This window comes from Eupeodes corollae, chromosome 1, assembly GCF_945859685.1.
Source record: "Eupeodes corollae chromosome 1, idEupCoro1.1, whole genome shotgun sequence".
Lineage (NCBI taxonomy): Eukaryota > Metazoa > Arthropoda > Insecta > Diptera > Syrphidae > Eupeodes > Eupeodes corollae.
The window spans coordinates 182,243,539-182,264,400 of NC_079147.1; positions in this window are offsets into that span (position 1 = coordinate 182,243,539).

The window sequence follows — 20,862 nt, forward strand, 5'->3', positions numbered from 1 at the left end:
CTGTGCACTCAGTCCAAGCTTGTTTGCACTCTTCATTGATAATATAGTCGAATGATTACCAGCACCAATCGAGTACACAGGCGTTAACATTAAAGCTCTTCTTTTCGCTGACGACATTGTTCTGCTCGCTTATACTCCGCAGTTTCTTCAGCTAATGATAAATAAGCTTGCTGAATACTGTAAAAGGTGGAAACTAGTGGTAAATTTAAATAAATCCATGGTGATGGTTTTTTAAGAATGGTGGAGGAAAATCGGGGGCAAATGAGTAATGGCACTATAGTGGTGAAAGAGTAGAGTTGGTGGAAAAATAAAACTATCTAGGAGTCTGCTTTACTAAGAACTTTAGCATCGAAAAACATTTCACTGACATACTTCTTAAGGCGAAAACAACTATAAACGTAGCATGGAAGCAATGCTTTAATAATAAGAAAATTACGCATACCTACCAGTAAATCCAGGGTCTTTGAAGCTGTATCGGAATCGGTTATCAGTTTTATATGGCGCAAGCTTGGGGAGGTCGGAAATATGAACAAGTGGAAAAACTGCTAAGATTTTACATAAAACGGGTTTTTTGGCGACTACACCAAACTACGTGCGCATGTTAGAAACGGGTTTATCGCCCTTTATTTATTAAAAATACTCAGGCTGCAGGTCGATAACATCCTCAAAGCTCTGGATATGCCAAGTTATCGTCTCCCAAAGAACGTAGTTCTTCAAACAATCCAATCGCGAAGTAGATAGTGAAAAGACTGGATAGAAGTAGCCGTGCAGGTGTATGTGGACCTAAACTATAGTAACCTTGCCTTTTGGAATCCAACTTTATATCGCCTAATAGCTTGCCTGGATGAAGCTTCAAGAGAACAATGAGCAAGCCAAAAGCTCACTGCACCGCATGATTTACAGTAGACTAGACTACGATCTCCAGGAAAGAAACTACTACCACAACAAATGCCTTGCATGTTCCGCTTAAGAGGAGAACTCCTTAATCTAAACTACATTCCTCACCGCGAGGATTTACCGATTGCAACCTGTGCAACTTAAAAGAGCGCGGGGATGTTTTTCATTATGTTGGACGATGTGCAATATTCAGAGAAATAGGAAGACTTATCCTAAGCCGTGACTTTCTTTCAAATACGGAAATCTTGAGCCTTCTAGAGGAAATGGATGTCAAAAAGTTATATGCATATTGCCAAACCGCAATCCATCAACTGTTCTTATAAGAATAAATATTCATATGTCATACGTACGATATTATACGTTCTGCACGATGATGGTAGGTTGTCAGATGATTTTAAAATCCGAAACGGATTCAGACAGGGCTGTATTCTGTCTCCAATATTGTTTTTGTTGGTGATAAGCGATGTAATGCGCGCAGTTTTATCAGGTAACGGAGTGATCCAATGGACTTTGACATCCTATTTAAAGCACTTGCATTATGTGGACGATGTTTGAGTCTGAGAGTAATCTCTCATAGGATCATGGATCCCCATGAAATGAGAACAAGTGTGGAGAAAGCAGCAGAAATTGTGGACCTGGAAATTAATTCCGGCAAAACAAAAATCATCAACCTCGAAACCCGACCATCCTCTCAAATGAATATTTCTCGCAACCGGTGGAAAAAGTGGAGAGCTTTCAATACCTTCGAAGTATCGTTTTCATCGAAGGCGGAACCGAACAAGACGTTATCTGAAGCATCGGCAAAGCAAAAGCGGCATTCGGTATGCTGTAAAAAATTTGGAGGAATAATTCTTTCAGCTTAAGAACAAAGCTACGACTGTTTCGCACAAACGTCGAATCTGTGCTTCTTTATGGGTACTGCACTTGGAAGTTTACTTTAGCCATAACAAGAAAGCTGCAAACCTTCGTGAATAGATGCCTTCGTAACATCCTTAGGATTTTCTGGCCAAACCGTATATCAAATGAGATCCTTCATAGAAGGATAGGCTAGGAACCTATAGAATCTATAAAATAAAGACGTAAGTAGCAATGGATTGGACATACGCTTTGAAAAAGTAACGACTGAATCGTGAAAAGTGGAATCTGCTCAAACAAGAAGGAAGAAGAGCTGGACGACCGACAAGCACATGCCGCAGGACAGTCGAGGCGGAATAAGCGTCACTAGGCAAAAGGTTGAGGGAGCTGAAACTCATCTCCGGAAACTGTACACGATGGCGCGTAGGCGTAGTAGAGGCCCTATACCCCATAAAGGGTTTCCAACAGACTTAACAGGTCTGAGGACCTAAGTAAGTAGGTATACGGATTTAGCAAATTGCTATTCCGTAATTTTAACTTTTTAAATTGCCTTTTTAAAGTAATTTTCTAAAAATGGATTTTACAATTCAGTAAATCGTTTAAATTTCTTTAAATTCGATAATTAAAAACCTTTCAAATAAGCAAAAACATCGATTATATTCTCATTAACCTGTTAGCACATTAAGTATACGAAAACCCAATTATTAAAGATTTCCTGATCGAAGTCACAATTTCTGACTACGCACAAAATTCAAAGAACATTTCACAGCCAAACTTACACATTCAAACTTCTAACATGATTGGAATGTTTTCACATGTTAAAGGCATCTCAGTCAAAAATCGTACAACTTGGAACTAAAAAGCTTTAATAAATATTTCTGTGGGTCTCTTAAAAAATTACTCCTGAAGTTTCGCCTAAAAGTTTCGATATGAGAAACTATTTTTATGATGTCATTGCAATGCTTATCTTTTTAAAGAATTCTCTGTTCAAACCTATAGCCGTAGCTATGAGCTTAAGCTTTACCTGCACAGCACACTCTCATACACTTCTATGTACATCCGTTAAATTTTATTTTAATCGTCCTAAAGTTAGCTCATTGTACACACAAGAACTTATCCCATCTTCTTTCGTTTTATGTTTTATTTTGTGTGTTCGTCCTTTTTTAATAAAACGCAATTAGGTGACCTATAGATTGCACACACACACCGACACAACAAAAATAATAATAAAAAACTTTCGATAAGAAATAAAGTTCTTCTTCCTCAATGTTTATAAACTGATTTTCAAATACCAATTTGTATCTAAACTTTTGCACAGCAATAAAAAAAACAAGGAGCAGGGAAAAGCGGGGGAGTACAGGTAAAAATTGTAGCTATGTAGGTTTACCTATATTTTTTATTTTTCAACCCTCTAGCAACTCACCGTGCGTCGTCGTCGTCATCATCATCGTCGTCATCGTTGGTAGTTGTCAATATGCTTTGTAGGGGGTGGTATAGGGTGAAAGTAAAAGAACTAGGACATTCAAAAGCTAGGCAAAAAGGAACAACAACAACATTTCAGGAATAACCTCTGGTGTAGGGCTGCTGGTGCTGCTGCTTCTCTGCTGTTGCTGAATTGACCCTCTTTATAAGTAAATAAAAGTCGAGAAAATATTTCTTCTATTTTTTTTTATTTTTTACTGCCCCCAAACGCTTGACCTCTTCACTTCACTAGTCACATTTACCTGTACATCTACCCCATACATATTTACAGTGATGGAAAAAATAATAGAAACATGTTTTGTTTTCATTCTTTACAGCACACAAAAATGTATTTGTAAAGGATGTAACTTAAAAACTACATAGACAGATTGTTAAAAATTGTTGCCTATTTGCAACAATTTTTTGTTTTTTTTTTAATATAACAATGAGAATTAGTGATTAAAAGTAGAACTTTGATTACTATGCTGTTTCATACTGGAAAAAATATTAGAACAAATTTGAAATTGTACCCTTTTTGTAGCGAGAAGGTAACTTACGAGTAACAGTAAAAGTATTTCAAATTCTTTTAGTATTTTGTAGTAGCACCATAAATTTTAATTACTGCTTCCACTATTGGCTCCATCGAATTCACCAATTGGCACATATCTCCACCGGTACAGAGTACCTTTCCCTTTGAATATTTGACCACAACTCATCAATATTTTTGCTTTGAAATCTCCGATCCTTCGCTTTAGGATATACCAAAAGTGCTCAATTGGGTTTAAGGTCGGATAATTTTGATGGCAATTCCATAACATTGGTTTTGTTTTGTTGGGCAATTTGGAGGAGTGCTCCGGGTCTGTATCCTGCATGAGACGTGGACATAATACATATAGAGCACATTTTATCTTTGACCCAAAATATTGCACCTAAACCAGAGGCTGAAAAGCACCCCATTATATCACCATCACCGTGTTTCACTGTCTTCTTTGTATATTTTGAGTCAAATTCTTTGTTCTTTGGGATCTTTTTGATCTTTGTTTCATCCGACCACTGAAAGTTATTCCAATAAAAACGACGCAGATGTTTATTTTCAAAGACTTCTATTAGTCTATTAGTTGTGTATTGAAAATAAAATGACACTTGTTTCTATTATTTTTTTCCACACTGTATATGAATTCCTTCAGAAGCGGTTGAATGATGGAAGGGGAAGCTTGCGAGGGCAAAGACAAAAAGTATCAGTGTGTGTGCATGGGCGCAATATACCACCAAAAAAAAAAAACATTATAATAAAATGAAAGAGAGAACATATAATCCAAAAAAAATGTATATAAATAAAAAGTAAAAATATAAAAAAGAAGAAAATGTTTTTCTCGATTGGGGCAATTTTTCCCAGTTTTCATCTTCTTGTTTTTTTTTGCCTTTGGAGTGAGAACGTAAACTCTTCAAATATCAACAACAGAACTGCAGATAGCAGTTTTTACTTTCACAGAAAAAAAGAAAAACTATTTTTTTGTTTTTCCTTCATACATTTTCCTGCCATCAAGAAAATTTTATATACGTGAATCACATTAGGAAAAACTAGCTTTGATCTCCTTAACAGCTTAACTGTTTATGCGCATTGCCGCATGGCATGGCCTGCAAAAGAAAGATATACGACCGAAGCGACACGACGCACGGGACGGAGAAGACGGTACTATACTCCACATCTTTGGGGCTAAAGGAAACATATCATACTGCTCACATAAAATTGAGGGATATGTTTTTTAAAAATTTCATTTTCAACTTGTGGGGAACTAGGATTGTATGTTTTTTAAACTGAAATTTCTTTTTAATGATGTCGTCGAGGCGGTCGGCGGCGCTGCGGTGGCATGAAGAAAGATGGCTTAGAGCCATATTTAACACATATCAGATGGTGGATAGCGATATGAGGGAATCACAACTTGTCAATGGCTTTTAAATTGATTTTATCAGATAACAATCCATTATTTTCCAATTGATTTGGGAATATAAACAGATGGAGGTACTTCAACAAACTGTTGGCTAACGACTTGAGTAGAAGAGGCCTGTTTTTTTGAAAACTTACAGACATCTGGTTTACAGGATATTTTAGTAATGTGTTTCAGCACCTTTATTTAAATAAAACTAAATTTTTAAAAGATTTAATGGAAATGTATAATTTTGGTTTCTGACTTAATTCATAGGCCTGAGACTACAGAAAACGCAACAAAGAAAAGATTTAAGGGTTTAATAAGCAGGATCTCATTGGCATTTTTACATCACTGTCAAGTGATGTAACCATGTCTTCAAATCGCTTGCGCCGCATTCCCATAATTAGGCATTATCTTTGAAGGATTCGTGAAAAATCATGAACTACTTCGACTATGGAGCACACTCTCACGAACGTTGGTGATTCGACAATGTCATCGAAAATTTGGTCCTTGAAAAGACTATTTCTGGGACCGGTGGCGGGCGCGGCGGCTGTGGTCAAATAGCAAGAATCAAATTTAAACTATAATGCCAGAAAACCACCAAAAGGAGTAAAAATGAGTTCTTCAAAGAAAACAACACTGCTAAGTGGACATACATTGTCAGCCCTGCCTCAGGGTAGTCATTTTGGGCCTCTCCTTTTGAACTTTTTTGTCAATAACTTTCCAGCTTGTTTAAAATTTGTAAAATATTTATAAATTAGGTTCAGAGCCATTATATATTTCGGTCAAGAACGTGAAATAAAATGTTCACCAAACTCGCCTCTCAATAAGTCCATTGTTGCGCGTGCTGTGTAGCATGTGGCATCGTCTTGTTGAAACCACATGTCATACAATTCAAGCTCTAGCATTTGGGGCAAAAAACAGTTGGTTATCATCTCACGGTAGCGCTCACCATTTACAGTTACGTTACGATTCGCATCATCTTTGAAAAAGTCAGTCCAATGATGCCACCAGCCTATAAACCGCACCAAACTGTGGCTTTTCAGTTCAATTCTTGCACCAGCTGTATTTTGAAAGGCATCACACCCAAATCCTTCAGCAAAATTGTCAAAGTAGTTGAGTAACAAAGGCCCAACTGCTGCGAACCTCGACGAATCGATAATTGATTGTTATCATTGACACTGGCCGATACAGCTGCGATATTTTCTTCATTTCGGACTCTACGTAAGCGTGTTAGTGGTTTAATGTCCAACAATGTAAATTTGGTCCGAAATTTAGTCATTAAAGCCCGAATAGCTGCTTCAGTGGGTCCATGATGACCATAAAATGGAAGAAGCGCAAGAAGAACTTTCTTAATAGAGCACGTATTTTGATAGTAAAATTCTATAATTTGCAAGCGTTGTTCGTTCGTAAAACGATTCATGGTTAAATTATAGACCAAACTGAAAATGTTTGACAGTGAAACAAAACACAAAACGTGCGTCAGCTGTTTAAACCAATGTTGCCAAAAAGATAATAGCTAAAAAATCACCCTCTATAAATAAATAGCATATAAACGGGCATTCTATAAGTCTTAACTAATGTAGTGTGTTTAAAAAGAATCATTTCTTTAATATTAACAGAATTCAAAAGAAAAATTAAAAGGTTAAAAAGATTCTTCGATAATGAAAAGCATGGCAACAGAACATGAAGAAATACGTCCACCCAACGGTTCCGTTAGTTACACCAAGCATTTGTTCTCTAGTGAGGACACTAAGTTGAAAATAGACCCTTCGAATTTGTTGTAGTATCGGACAAACATCTTTGAAATAGTAAAAATCGTCAAACTCATTTCTGTTACAATATTTGCAAAGGAGAGGTAGATCTTACCGATGCGATTCAAGTTCCATATTTCAACCCCTGCTCTGAAAATTGTACCTATAGCTCTCGCAGAAAGCCTATTATTGAAATAATTTGTAGCATTAGGATTAAGATGTGGCTTAGATTTCTATAAATTTATATTGTTGACGATGATTATGATCTATTTAGATGTTGAAGATATATCGAGCCATTTTATCTTAAGACATTTTCACCAAAAAATGCAACTTAGTTATTAAAATTTTCTAGTAACACATAGAGCCTAAAGGATATTGTCATTTTTTAATTAAAGCATTATTAATAATTTCTAATACCGACTATGGGTACAAGTTGCTTCAAAGACCAGGTTAGGTTAGGTTAATGTGGCTGCGGATGTAGAATACACACACTTAGGCCAAAAGAAAAGGCTTATTGTGATACCACATCAATCTAGAGAATTACTTCTTACTAGTCGAACCATTTTGAGCTTCTATAGAGCGAAGAAGATATTTGATATCCTTTTAAGCTAGTTCACTGGGATTATCAAAAGAGTAGTCTCCCAGATGAAGTTTGCGTCTTAGTGATAGAGCAAGGCAAGTGCAGAGAAGGTGAGAGATTGTTTCCTCTTCTTCCTCGTCCATACAGCTCCTGCAGAAGTCATTTGAGGCTACACCAAGTCGTATTGCGTGTCCCGTAAGGGCACCTAGAGTTTGTTATCGCAAAAGCAGTTTCTTTTAGCAGAAGTTTACATGCAGCTATCGGTATACCTTTCTTCTCCCTTTCAGGTGAAATAGGTATGACGGTTCTATTTTTAGCTAGCTCATCGGCTTTACAATTTCCTGTGATGTCTCTGTGGCCCGGCCCCCACAACAGAGGTAAATGTTTAATTGCTACGCCATCTCCATAAGAGACGATCGACAATCGAGGACCGTTTGAGATTTGGTTGATACACCGTCAAGAGATTTAATAGCAACCTGACTGTCAGAGAAGATGCGGATATCAGAAGTTGATATCACGTTTTCTCTTAGCCAGGAGAGAACCTCTTTGATCGCTAAAATTTCCCCTTGGAAGACGCTTCAATGATAAGGGAATCGGAATTAGATGCTTAGATTAAGTTCTTCTGAGTACACACCACTACTAACTCCCTCGTTTGTCTTGGATCCATCTCTATAAAAATGTATGCTTTTGTCATCCAGGAGTTTTTTGTATTCCCATTCATCTCTGGATGGAATGGATACCTGGAAATTAAGGTTTTGGAATAGTGTAGGCTATGTTTTTGTTATAGAACCAAAGAGGTACAAAATGATGAAGTGCCCCACGAGCGTTTGCTTCCTATGGCTTTCTTGCAAAGGAAAAGAGCTTCTGTAGCTTTTTTAACTCTTTCCTTAATGTTAGGTTTCCAACTTAATTATTTGTCCAATATCAGAACAAAGATATTTGGCTTCATTGGTAAAAATTAGTGGTACATCTTTTATTGAAGGAGGCACAATTACCGGGATCTTGTATTTCCGTGTAAAAAGGACAAAATCTGTTTTTTAAATATTAATACTAAGTCCGCAGTGATCATCCCATCTAGTGAGCGTTTTGAGTGCGTTTTGGAGGAGGTATCTTAGTGTATTAGGATGTTTTCCTGTGACGGCGATAGCAACATCATCGTCTTATGCAACCACTCTGTAGCCTTCTCTCTCAAGGGATATTAGTAGTTCGTTAAGTACTATGTTCCACAGGAGAGGGGACAGAGCACCACCTTGGGGAGTGCCTCTACCGACAAACCGTACAAAAATCCCCCCTCTTAAAGTTGATGATCCTGCTTTTTAGCATTAGATTAATCAACTCATAGATTCAGTATTCGACGTTTAGAGTTGTCATAGGAGAAGTGATAGCGGATGTGTCAACGTTGTTAAAAGCGCCCTCAATATCCAGGAAGGCCACCATAGTATATTCCTTTTGCTCTAGGGAGTATTCGATAGTTCTTACCAGAGTGTGCAAGGCTGTTTCTATCGATTTACCTTGCAGTAAGCATGCTGAGACATCGATAGTCTCTTATCAATGCTATTAAGTACATGGATATCAATCTATCGTTTCAGAGTTTTGGGAATGAATGATGATAGGCTAATAGGTCTTAGATCTTAAGGGTTGACATGCGAGCATTTGACCGCCTTGGGAATGATATATGATAATCACTCTTATTTTAAATTTTTAACATAAATCGGGGCAATTCCAGACTCAACATGAATTGCATAGGTTGGAGTCGAATTGGGTAACCGAAATAATCTTTTGAAAAAAAGGCGTTGTATCAACTCAAATTCTTTAAAATAGGTGTGACCAAAAATTTCTTAATTAATTCATAAAATATGAATTACCAATATTTTAGATTATTGCAATGGAAAATGTTTTTTTTTTATTAAAATTATTGAACACGCCCGTTGTATTCACGACACTTTGAATGAACTTGAGAATCCAATTCTTTATAAGCTCTAATCATAAGTCATTAAATTTCATTGAAAAATTAAATTAGAACATTGTTAAGGGTGATGTAATCCAGCCAAAGAATTTTCGCCTTTAAGTCACCAAACAAAAATGATTTTTACGACATACACTATGGGACATTTGTTTCTTACTTGTCGTCAATTATAATTCTTTTGTAGGCTTTTGGTGAAAGTTTATGTGACGTTCGTAAATTTAACTCGCACACGAAAAGTTCGTAGGGTTTGTGTTTTTTTTTTGCTGTTTCATGACATATTAAAGTCGATAATAGAGAATTTAATTTGTTGACATTTTCAAAGCTTATGGCACATCTCATAAATTAAATCTTTTACAATCAAATTAACAGTTTTATGTGTTTATATGATTTTATCTCCGTTATAAATTACTATTTCCGTTATTTTTTGTTTTTGTTTTATTATTTTTATGTGGTCCTACCCATGTTTTGCAGAGTGTAGTATTTTATAACCCCCCACGCGTTTGTGATAAAGATTAAAAAAGTTATGAGGTTTTGTTAAGTAAGTAAGTTTTATTTTTTTGTAAATATGTTTGTAGTAATTTTTTATTGCAATTTAAGCAAATTTGCTTTTGACTTGATGAATAGGAAAATACTAAAAGATTCAAGTCTTTCCAGTATATAAGCTATGTAGACCACCCACTGCCACCTGCACTATGATCAGAAGTCGTGCTAGAGTCATGAGCTCTCCCACACTCTGTTGCACAAAGTTGAACAATAAAAATACAAAAGTGAACATATTTTTATATCCACATTTGTGTGTGGTTTATTTAATTATGCCCCTAGGACTAACAGCTCAGAAAACAAGACAAAAAGGCTAAGAAAATAAGTATGAATATAGTCACACTAAATAAATTGTTTACCACTCTCTCTTTTGCGGACTCTGATTCGACCTTAGCTATTCTCTTTGTCAGTGCGGTTTCAAACTACAATTATATTAATAGGGGTTGGGGTTTTGAGTTTATTATAGTGTGCCTCGGACTGATGTATGTATATGCCTAACTGATACTCGTACCCAAAGCTACCTTATCTTATAGCTTCTCGCTCAATATGGTTTTGGTTGTTAGCTTGATGGTGTATTTATTGAAGAGTGATTTTCGAATAGAGGAATGTGTGTTTATGTAGTAAGTTTAATCACACCTCATGGTTGAAATCATTCAAACTCTGTTATATTGATTTGTTGTGTGTGTGGTGGTGGTGATGGTAATAGTGCCATAGTTCTGGTGCTCGTTCAACTATGAGCATAAGCATTTCAAGATGGTAATGTGATTAATGCAGCGTGAAATAGTGTTAATCGAGCAGCAGTAATTATGTGGGGCGTTCCAAAGCATAAAGTAGGTATACTATATGGACATGATTCTTTATCTCTATGTACCTATATTTTAACAAAGATATGGGAAGGATATTTATCGAAGAACAATATTTTTTCATTACTAAACAAATCGATTAGGAAGAGAAAAATAAAATTTCATGGTAAATGTATCGATATGGAAATTATGTGCGGGCTTTGTGTTACAATCGAATTGGGGTTAGTATGGTTTGGGGTTGGATTTGACCTTAATTTGTTAGTAGAAGGATTTTCACTTTCCTAGTAGAACACAACATGGATGCGATATATGAATATGAATGGAGGTATAATAAGTTCTTGGAAATAATCAGGAATATATGTAGATAAGCTGATTATGATAATGATAAGTTATTGTATTTAAAAAAAAATAAAAGCATTAATTATATGCTTTTTGTTTTTATTCCAGATATAAATTTACTTTATTTTGAGGAGTACTTTTTTTGGAAAAGCCATACAGAAGGATTGTTTATGAATAATATTTTCAACATCCATAACTGACTGCAGATTATAAGGAACTTTTATCCGAGTATCAAAATCAATTTTCGAGTTCTTTGAACGTCTAGATGGATGTGTCCGTAGAGTAGTGTAACCTAACTTAAGATGAACTTTGAAATTTTGTAAGGGTTTCCCTCCTATTTACAAGCGCACACTCAAGGGGATAATACTACCCTTATTATGTAGACACAGTGTGAGCACTAGGAAACGGAGAGAGGGGTTGAAAGGAGGTATCGGTGCACGTTGGTTTTGAATTCCTGAATATTGCAATGACTGGTAAAGACAGAGTGTGGCAAGGCATTCCATATTCACGTAGTACGGCTAAAGAACGAATCTCTGTACTTGATAGTAGCACCGAAGTTGGACTCGAGAGTATATTGATGAGCATTCCTAGAAGCGCAAGTATTACGGTTGAACTGTTTAAAGGGTAGGGGTGCATCTGGCTATTTCTCTAGAGCATAAACCATTAAAATAACGGTAATAGAAGGTGAGACAAGAAACCTTTCGACGATGTTCAAGCGACGTAAATGATCTTATGATGGTAATATCACCAACCAATCCAAATGCTCTACGATCAATACTGTCCAAGAGGCTTAAGTAAGTTGTAGGAGCACTTTTAGGCATTTTTGGCGACATCGCGTATCGTATGATCGTTCCACAAAAGGTGGTTGGTGATACACATTCCGAGAATATCCATATGTTCAGTCTCCTCGATGCAAGTGGCATCTATGGCAAGGGGGTTGTATCTCGCTTTAACGATACAAGACAGCATTAAATTCCACGCTGTTTTTTCATCCCCATTGTACAATGCTGTTTAGGTCCAAATTTAATGATATATCATATTTTGTCGTTTCATTTCAACATCCGAAGAAGAGGGATGTGAGTTTGAAAACGAATATGAAAAACTAAGAATACTATCGTCAGCGAAACAATGTATTGGATTACAACAAGCAGACAGAAGATCATCTATAAAAATAGGTAAAAGGGTCGGAGACAAAACGGAACTCTGGGGCACATTAGCATTTATTTTATGGGTTTCAGACTTGAATCCGTCCAAAACAACTTGTATTGAACGGTTCGAAAGAAAATTTCTAATGAAACCAAGTACCAAACTTCATCAAATGCTTTTGAAATATCAAGTGCCATAATCTTACTTTCTCCAAAAAGAAGTAAAGATTAGTTCCACTGTTCGGAGAGATGGACCATGAGATTTCCAGTGGACCTATTGCTACAAAAGCTGTTTTGTCGGTCGTCAAGTAGCTTTCTATCTTGGAGATATTTCTGGAGCTTTTAATTAATTAGCGTTTCCATGACCTTGGAAAGAACTGACTTAAAAGCAATCGGTCGGTAATTAGACGGTAAGGAAGATTCACCTTTTTTGGCAATAGGCTGGACAAATGCGCTTTTCAATCCGGTCAGAACGAGACCTGAGGAGTAGGACAGATAAAAAAGCTTACGCAGTGGTTTTTCCAGCTTGAAGAACACCTCTTCAGAACAATAGCGGGGATACCATCCGGACCAGCAGATTTATGTATGTTAAGATCTTTTAGGACTCTCGCTACAGTACGAGTGCGAAAAACGATAGGCTCCATAGAATCATTAACGCGACGCGCTCGATGACAGCGAAGTCACAAAACTCACTGGCAGTGGTGAATTTGTGGCGAACTGCATAACAAAGATATTAGCTTTCCCTAAAGAGTTAACAATAGGAGTGCCATTGACAACGAGGACCGAGAAAGAGTAAGAGTTTCTCATATTTTTTACAAATGACTAAACATTTGTACTGCCTTTGGGACATTGCAGTATTTTTTGCCGTAGTTTTTGGTCATGTAAAAATTTGTTCCGTCGAATATGAGCGTTGTAGGCCTTCCTGGCTTGTTTGAATTTATTCCGGTTTTCCTCACTTAGATTGGCTTTAAAACAACGGAAACTTACCTTCTTGACTATAATAACCTCTTTACATCCCGCATCGAACTATGCGTTTTCCTTAAGTCTGATGCCTTTAGCCCTATTTGGGATAACAGTTTTCATTCCCAGGAGAATCAAACTTGTGATCATATCAGCGCTGGCATCAACGTCACTATCGAGGAAGTATATTGACCAGTTAAAGATCGTAAAAGACCGTTCCAGTTGACTTTCTCGTATTGCCAAACGGTTCTCTTAGGAACTCTTTCTTTAACTGGGGAATTTTTACACGAGAAATTTGATGATATGACACAATGGTCAGATGTGCTTAGAGGATATATAACACTAATAGTTTACTTACCAGACTCAGAGGTAAGAATGGAATCAAAGTTGTTTTCTGCTCGACTTACCACATCCCATATTCAAGTGCGCTCGTTGACTAGCTGAGTTAGTTGGTTTCATTCAGCGGAGATCTCAGCACACACTTCTTCGGATGTTGTCTGGTCCGAATGTTGGAGCCATGAAGCATTTTGTACATTGAAATCGCCCGTAATAATGATTTTCAGATAGGATAAAACAATTCTTTGAATGGAATCAGACAAGCATCAAATTCACCAGAAGTTGACACTCTGTCTAGATCTAGATTAAACCACATAAAATTAAAAAAACAATTGGTGCAAAGAACACATTGTGGCAAAAACGGATAAGCAACATCATTTCTAATGTATATGGAGAGACCAAGGTGGGAAAAGAATAATGGCACCAAGTTATACCCTTGATTAAAGAATTCAGTGGGATCGGAATCCTGACCTACTTGGGTTTCCCTTAGTGCCAATACAGCTGGCCTGTTTAAAGCAGTATGGGAGTACAGAGAAAGGAAATTCGCTCTAAGCCCAATCTAGAAATGAGAGAAACATCGAAAACCCAAGTTGAGGATTGCTTGCAACTCAGGAGTTTGAATTCAAATTATTTCCTTGGAGCTTTATTACGGATTTGAATAATTTTGTTATAGAATTGAAAGAAATGGTTTTCATAAATCAAAAATTGATAACAAAAATCCGAGTCTTTCGTAGAAAAGCAAAGAACCTTTAAGAACTGGTAGTATTTGAAAGTCGAAATCTATAAACAAAATCGGACTTCTCTCTGAAAGCAATTTTTAGACTGCGTTATGGTGCGCTAATATTTTTAGAAAATATTTAATAAGGATTAAGGATTTCATGAGCTTCATTTCATGGAAAACATTATTCAAAATGACCGCCAATCACGTTATTTTCGGACCAGAAACGATATGTATTTGGGTGTCGTTTAGAGCTGGCTATCCCCCTAAAATGGACTACAGCTTGTAATTCAAAGGATTTAGGTATGGACTTGAAGCTGGATAATCCGGAGCTACTCTTGATTGGTTTTAGTTTCTTGAGTAGGACAGAATCTTGTTGGAATGATTGACTGAGAGACCTTTAGATATTTTACAAAACTATCGGTAACTTTCCGGTAGCTCACTTCCCACCGTAAACCATTACCTTTACAGGATGGTAACCCTTTTCGATCTCTCTTCTCTTGATGGCTGAGCATAAAGTCATTATTCTGTTTATTGAATGATGATTTGACGGTAAACATTTTGTTATAAAAGAACGGAATTTGTCGGTAAAAATTCTTCACGTATAGTCTGAGCAGAGCTTTTGACTTTTGTTTACGTTTTTGCTTCCAGTTTGTCTTTTGTAGGCACTAAGTCCCAGGTCTTCTTTAATGATCCGAGTCAGGGACTTCTGACAGATACTTATTTTATGTGACAAAATTTACTATTTTCTTGAAAGTTTGTTTTGATTAGAGACCAGACCGCTATGATGGCTCACAGATTTTTAACAGTACATGGACGGCCTGATCTTTTGCGTATCCTACTCCACCATATCCTCAAAAAATTGTATTGTACGATAAACAAGGTTCAAAAAAATATCACCAGAAAAGCTAATAAAATTGTAAAGACAAAAATTTAACTTTGTCTTTTCTTAAAATTTCTACAATTTTTAATTAAAGTTGGAAATGACAACTTTGAGTAAAAAAAAATAAAATCGAGCAAATTTTCAACTTCGAGTGAAGAAAATGTTTCTTAAAGATTAACAATTTAAAAAATTCAATCTTGTCCTATACTTGTCACATAAAACTTTAAAAATAAAAAAAATGTATAAGCCACACGTCTTTAAAAAAAGCACCTGTTATTTAAACTTTTAATAAATATGTTATGTTACTTTTAGATTTAGTTAAATATTCATTTTGGGTCCCATTTCTAGCGATGGGCTAATTAACTTATGTACGTGCTTTCAAAACCATGTACATAAACATTTAATTTTGATTTATAACTTAATTTCGCTCAAGCAAAATTACTTCTTTTTAACATTTCGGAAATTAGCAACCGCATGGTTATTTATGCAAAAAAAAAAAGTAGCTAATACCTACTTTCCACAGAAAAGCCGATAATATCATCAAAAATAAACTTCCAAACCAAAACTTGATGATGTTTATTTATTTCAATATTTTTTTTAATGAAATTAAATGGATTTTAATGCTAACGCAGAAAAAAAGAGAGATGTGAGAAGCCAACTTGGTGACACCGACAACGACACCCCGACACGACAAAACAACAAGAAAAATATAAATAGCGGAAGTTAAATTTCATTTTTACCTGAAGAACCTACAATTCCATTCAGGACACTCAACTCAACTCAAACAGGAGAGACGACGACTACGACATGTCAAAAGGTTATATACATATTTAGATATATAAAAATGAATTTTCTTCTACTGATGTAGTAAAAGTAAATTTATAACAATGTTAACTTAGCTTAGAAGATTTTCTTATGGGCGGTTTATGTAACTGTTTTGTAGGCATGGTGTAAATTGCTAAGGGTGGAAATTTCGAATAGGGTATTAGAAGATGGAAAGTGAAGAGAAAATTTCATTTAAAATTGTACACAACAGTTTGTAAAATTTTACTTGTCGTCACCTCTGTTGTTAATTATGATTTATTAATATTATAGCTATGATTTTTTTTATGTGCTATTATATACAGTGGATTGTTTTTCTTTTAGAGCGGAACCAAAAAACATAAAGAAATTGAGAATTTTATTTTTAGGCCTCTAGGCATATTTATTTAAAATAATGATTTCTTAGATAAATTGAATGTCAACAATTTTAAAAACAAGCACATTTTTCGGTTTTAATTACAATCCAACTCCAAGTCTATACCGCAGAAGCATGGTAAAGAAACCTTAAGGCACAAATGTTACGAATTCAGTTGATGTGGTCCCTGCTTGGAAAAGGAGTTAGAATTTAGATTGACAGCGGACTCTTTGTGATTTATAAATATTTTTAGAAAGCAATGATGAGGCTAACGATACTCACGAGAGTAAAATCATTGATAATTAAATCATCGGAAAGGAGAGGTTTTTGTATTTGATAGACTAGGGGTTCTAGGACGCGTATTTACCGAGATATTTGAAATTAAGGTTGGAGCATCGAATTATGTTATATATCAAGTTTTCCAATTTTGACCAAACTTTTTCAGTATGAATTTTTTCAGTAAAGTCAACATTTTCATCACTGTGAAGTACACTAACGGCTTACGTCTGCAAAACATCACAATTTTCTACTGAAATTCGGAGGTTGTGACCACAGCTTTAAGAGCGTTATCTCCAATTTTGGGCCGTATTTCTAGCCCTTATAAGACAAGCAATAACAAGTTTAGTGACAAAATTTAAATCTAAAAAATCGATGTGTGATATTTTCGTGTCATTGAGGCAGAGGATTGGTCAAAGTGTCAAAATTATCGCTGCTTTTTTAGCTTCCGTAGCAAACTATCCAAACTAATCGATTTCACGGCCCAGTGTTCTTAAAAATTGGGCATTGCTTATGACCACAAACGGCAATGAACTATCCCCGATAGGGTTCTTCTCAAGATGATCTAAGATGATGAGTTTCATTGAAAAATCATCTTTAGTAACGAAGCTCAGTTTTGACTCAATATTAGCTTATGGGGGGGTTAAACCTCACACTTGCCTCATGAAACAACACTTAACCAGCGAGGTTATTGGATCATATTTTTTCGTCGACGATGACGATCGTCACGTTACTGTGAATGGCCAGCGATATCGCGCCATGATGACCAATTGTTTTTGACCCGAATTAAAAAATATGGACTTGAAAGACATGTTGTTTCAACAGAATGGTGACACAAGCCACACAGCACACTTTACAAACGATTTATTGAAGACTTATTTTGGTGAACGTGTTTATCTCAAGAAAAGGGGCAGGCGTTTGGCCGCTTTCTTTGTGCCATTTAAAACTTCTAGACTATTTTCTTTGGGTTTACTAACCTCAGTCATTGGTTTATGCAAACAAGCCGAAGATGAAATAGTCATCTAAACTAGGAACTAAGGCAAATTTCATTCAAAAATGTTTGATTGTACTTCAAAACAATGTTAAAGTTTTTGACATATCTCAAATGGTTTGTGTTGTGAAGTCTTTATTGTAATACTCATTGTTTTTATGTTAAATTGTTAAATTCCTCTTTTACAAAAATATTTACGTCATTAGAAAGGAGAGGATTCCTAGTTTACAATTTGCCAAGTTCTCTAAGATCTAAGACGTGCATTTGCTCAAATACATGTGTTAATGACTTTGTGTGTAAAATTGCTCATTTACAAAGCTGACTAAATCAATAGAAAGGAGATGATGATTGAACAATACAATACTGAGAATTTCTATCTCCAGGCGGTCTTGTTTACGGGATATGCGAATTCAAAGCAGACCAAGTTTTGAAGCTGCGTATTTACTAAGATATGAGCATTTTAACTTGACGAATATTTCTGAAAATTTTCGTAATTTGTGTTTATTTCCGCATCTTAGTTCAATGTTTTACTAATTTTGTAAAACAAACATTTTTGTATTTTCAAAATGAATTTTTTTCTAATTTAAATTTTTCTGCCAAGGAATTTGGAAAAATATACCAATGTACAAAATTTCAAATGATTTTCTGTTTTTTTTTTTTATAAAATCATCAAGATAATCAGTGGGGTTATTGTTAAGCCAAAATTACGGTCCTTTTTTTTTCAAGTATAAAATCACCCACCGACTGACCTTTGATTTGGTTTAAAGCTTTGAAGTGTTCAAATCTCTGAAGATCCTCGCATTCTTTTCTATAAGTCGACTCCAAAAAAAAAACAGGTGCGAGATATTTTGCTCACCCTTATTTTAATATTACGCAAGAGATTATATTGAACATTTCTTCCAAAAATGTTATGCAAATTTCATATTCCCCCTCGAGAATAATACTAAATTCAATGCTTAAATATCCCACTGTGCGCGATTTTCGACGAATCACGTTCCATTGATGAGGTTTTGTTTTCTTAAACAAGGAAATGTTATCAAGGAGGTCTATGTGTATGTGTGTTTATGTTTATAAGTAGGTACATGTTTGCATGTATTTTATACAAGTCTAGTTATAGTAGATACAAAAACTTTGTAAAGTGGAGGGCTATTATTAAGAGAACCAGCAGGAGTTCTTAAGATGTTTTTCGTCTTATTTGTTTTTTTTTTTTTTTTGTAAGGTTGTGTATTCCTAACTTTAATGAGCTTGTCAAGGATTTTTTTGTGTATATTTTTGAAGGTTGTAAAACAAAACAGTGTTGATGAGTTTTAACTTTTGCTAAGCGAGAGAGAGGCTGTTTTTGAAGGTACCTATCCCTTAGCGAGTATTAGGTAAGCTTAAGCTACATATATTTTGTGATTTATGTAGAATATTGTGATTTTAATTTTTGTGATGTGACAAGTATTGTTTTGTTTGTTGGTCTAATTGTCCCATAACCAGCATCAGCATCATAGTAACTGCTGTTTGTGTTATTTTAACTTTAAACGAACTTAATTAAAGTTCGTTCGACCCATTATAACCATTGTGTGATTTTTCTTAATTTGTTTGTAAGATGATTATGATGGATGATGGAAGAAATTATACTAAATTTAATTAAGTTTTTTAAAGACTGCGATATTTTAGTTTTTTTTTTTAATTTTAAGTTGAAGTGTTAAACTTAATGAAATAATGGGATATTGTAAAAGAGAACAAGGACCGAACACATCAAAACTTATCACTTTATCAAAGAAAAGAAATTAAACATTTGAATATTCGAAGCTTATAGCAAAATAGAAAAGGTGACTGCTTTTGGTGTGATCGTCTGTCGAAAGATTTCAATTGTCTTAATTTCATTGAAGATATCAAAGGGCAGATGATTACAATCAATTTGGAGCGATATAATCGATTTATAAACGATTTGACCAGAGATTGAAGAGCAAGAACTTAGACGATATAAAACACGACACATTGTATGAAAAGTTTAGTGGTGACAGAATTTGTACGTTTTAGCGAGATCAATTAGAAGCACAGCAAAAGACAATGTTTACGAATAATATAATAGTAGTAGTAAAAATGTGATTTTATTTATCAGATTAATTGTTCATTGTTTTTGTTCTAATAAGACGGTCTTTCCCCAGTGTCCTCTTTTGATTGCAGCAAGAATAGGGCACATTACTAGGAAGTGCAGTACGTCTTCTCTAACCCTGTGGTTGCATAGGGTACACTCTATGTTTTGATCTGCACAACATGGTTGGTAATTCAGATGTAGTAACTCTCCTCTCGGTTTAAAGATAGTAGAGATTGTCTCCAACGTGTAGAGGTCATCAAAATAGTTGCTGGCGTGGAGGTTGTGCTGCAGACTTTTCTACATACTTCGCGTGTTGCTTCGTTCTGCCATATCGGTGAACTTACAGACATTGTCTTTTTCAATCCTTGCGAGCAGTGTATCGAAGCTACAGTTCCAAGTATCGGCTCCACTTTCTAGCAACTCAATATTATGTGACTGCTCTAGGAGTATCGACTGTCTAAAAAACTGCGGTTTTCGGTTAAGAAGATGCAGTGCAATGATCCTGGGTAGACGATGACTTGGCAGAGCCATTACTTTTAAAATGTAGTTAAAATGCATTTTTAGAGTATAGATGTACAGCGGAGAAAGTCCAGTCTCTAGGTGTAGCATGTAGTTAGGAGTGTTTTCTGGAAGCCAGAATATTTTGTTGATGAAGTATCTTAAAAAGCTTTTCTACTTGGTCATATTGAAGAAATCACACCTGGGCAGCGTAGCGCATTATCGATCTCATCACATCTCATCATATAAAAATAAAGCCCGAAATTTGCAATCTGAAAAATTACATCCAAAGAATGGCATACTGCGTTTCTTACAGACCAATTTCGTTTACACCGAACATGAAAGAAGTTTTTGAAAACTGTTACTTAAAATGCTCAGCAAAATAATAAAAGAAAGTAGACTAATGCCGAACTAGTAGTTTGGATTTAGAAATAAATATCGAATTACGGATGTGATGAAAAAGCACTTGAAGAAAAACAAGCATGATTGACTATGTTCCTAGATACTACAAGAGCTTTTGACAAAGTTTAGAACTGAGGTAGAAACTGCATAGTAATTTTTTCAGGCAGTACTACGAAATACTGAAATCATTTGTAACTATACGGTAAGACCAAAATTGCTTAAAACTAAAAGACAATAGAAGCTGGTGTTCCACAAGAAAGTGAA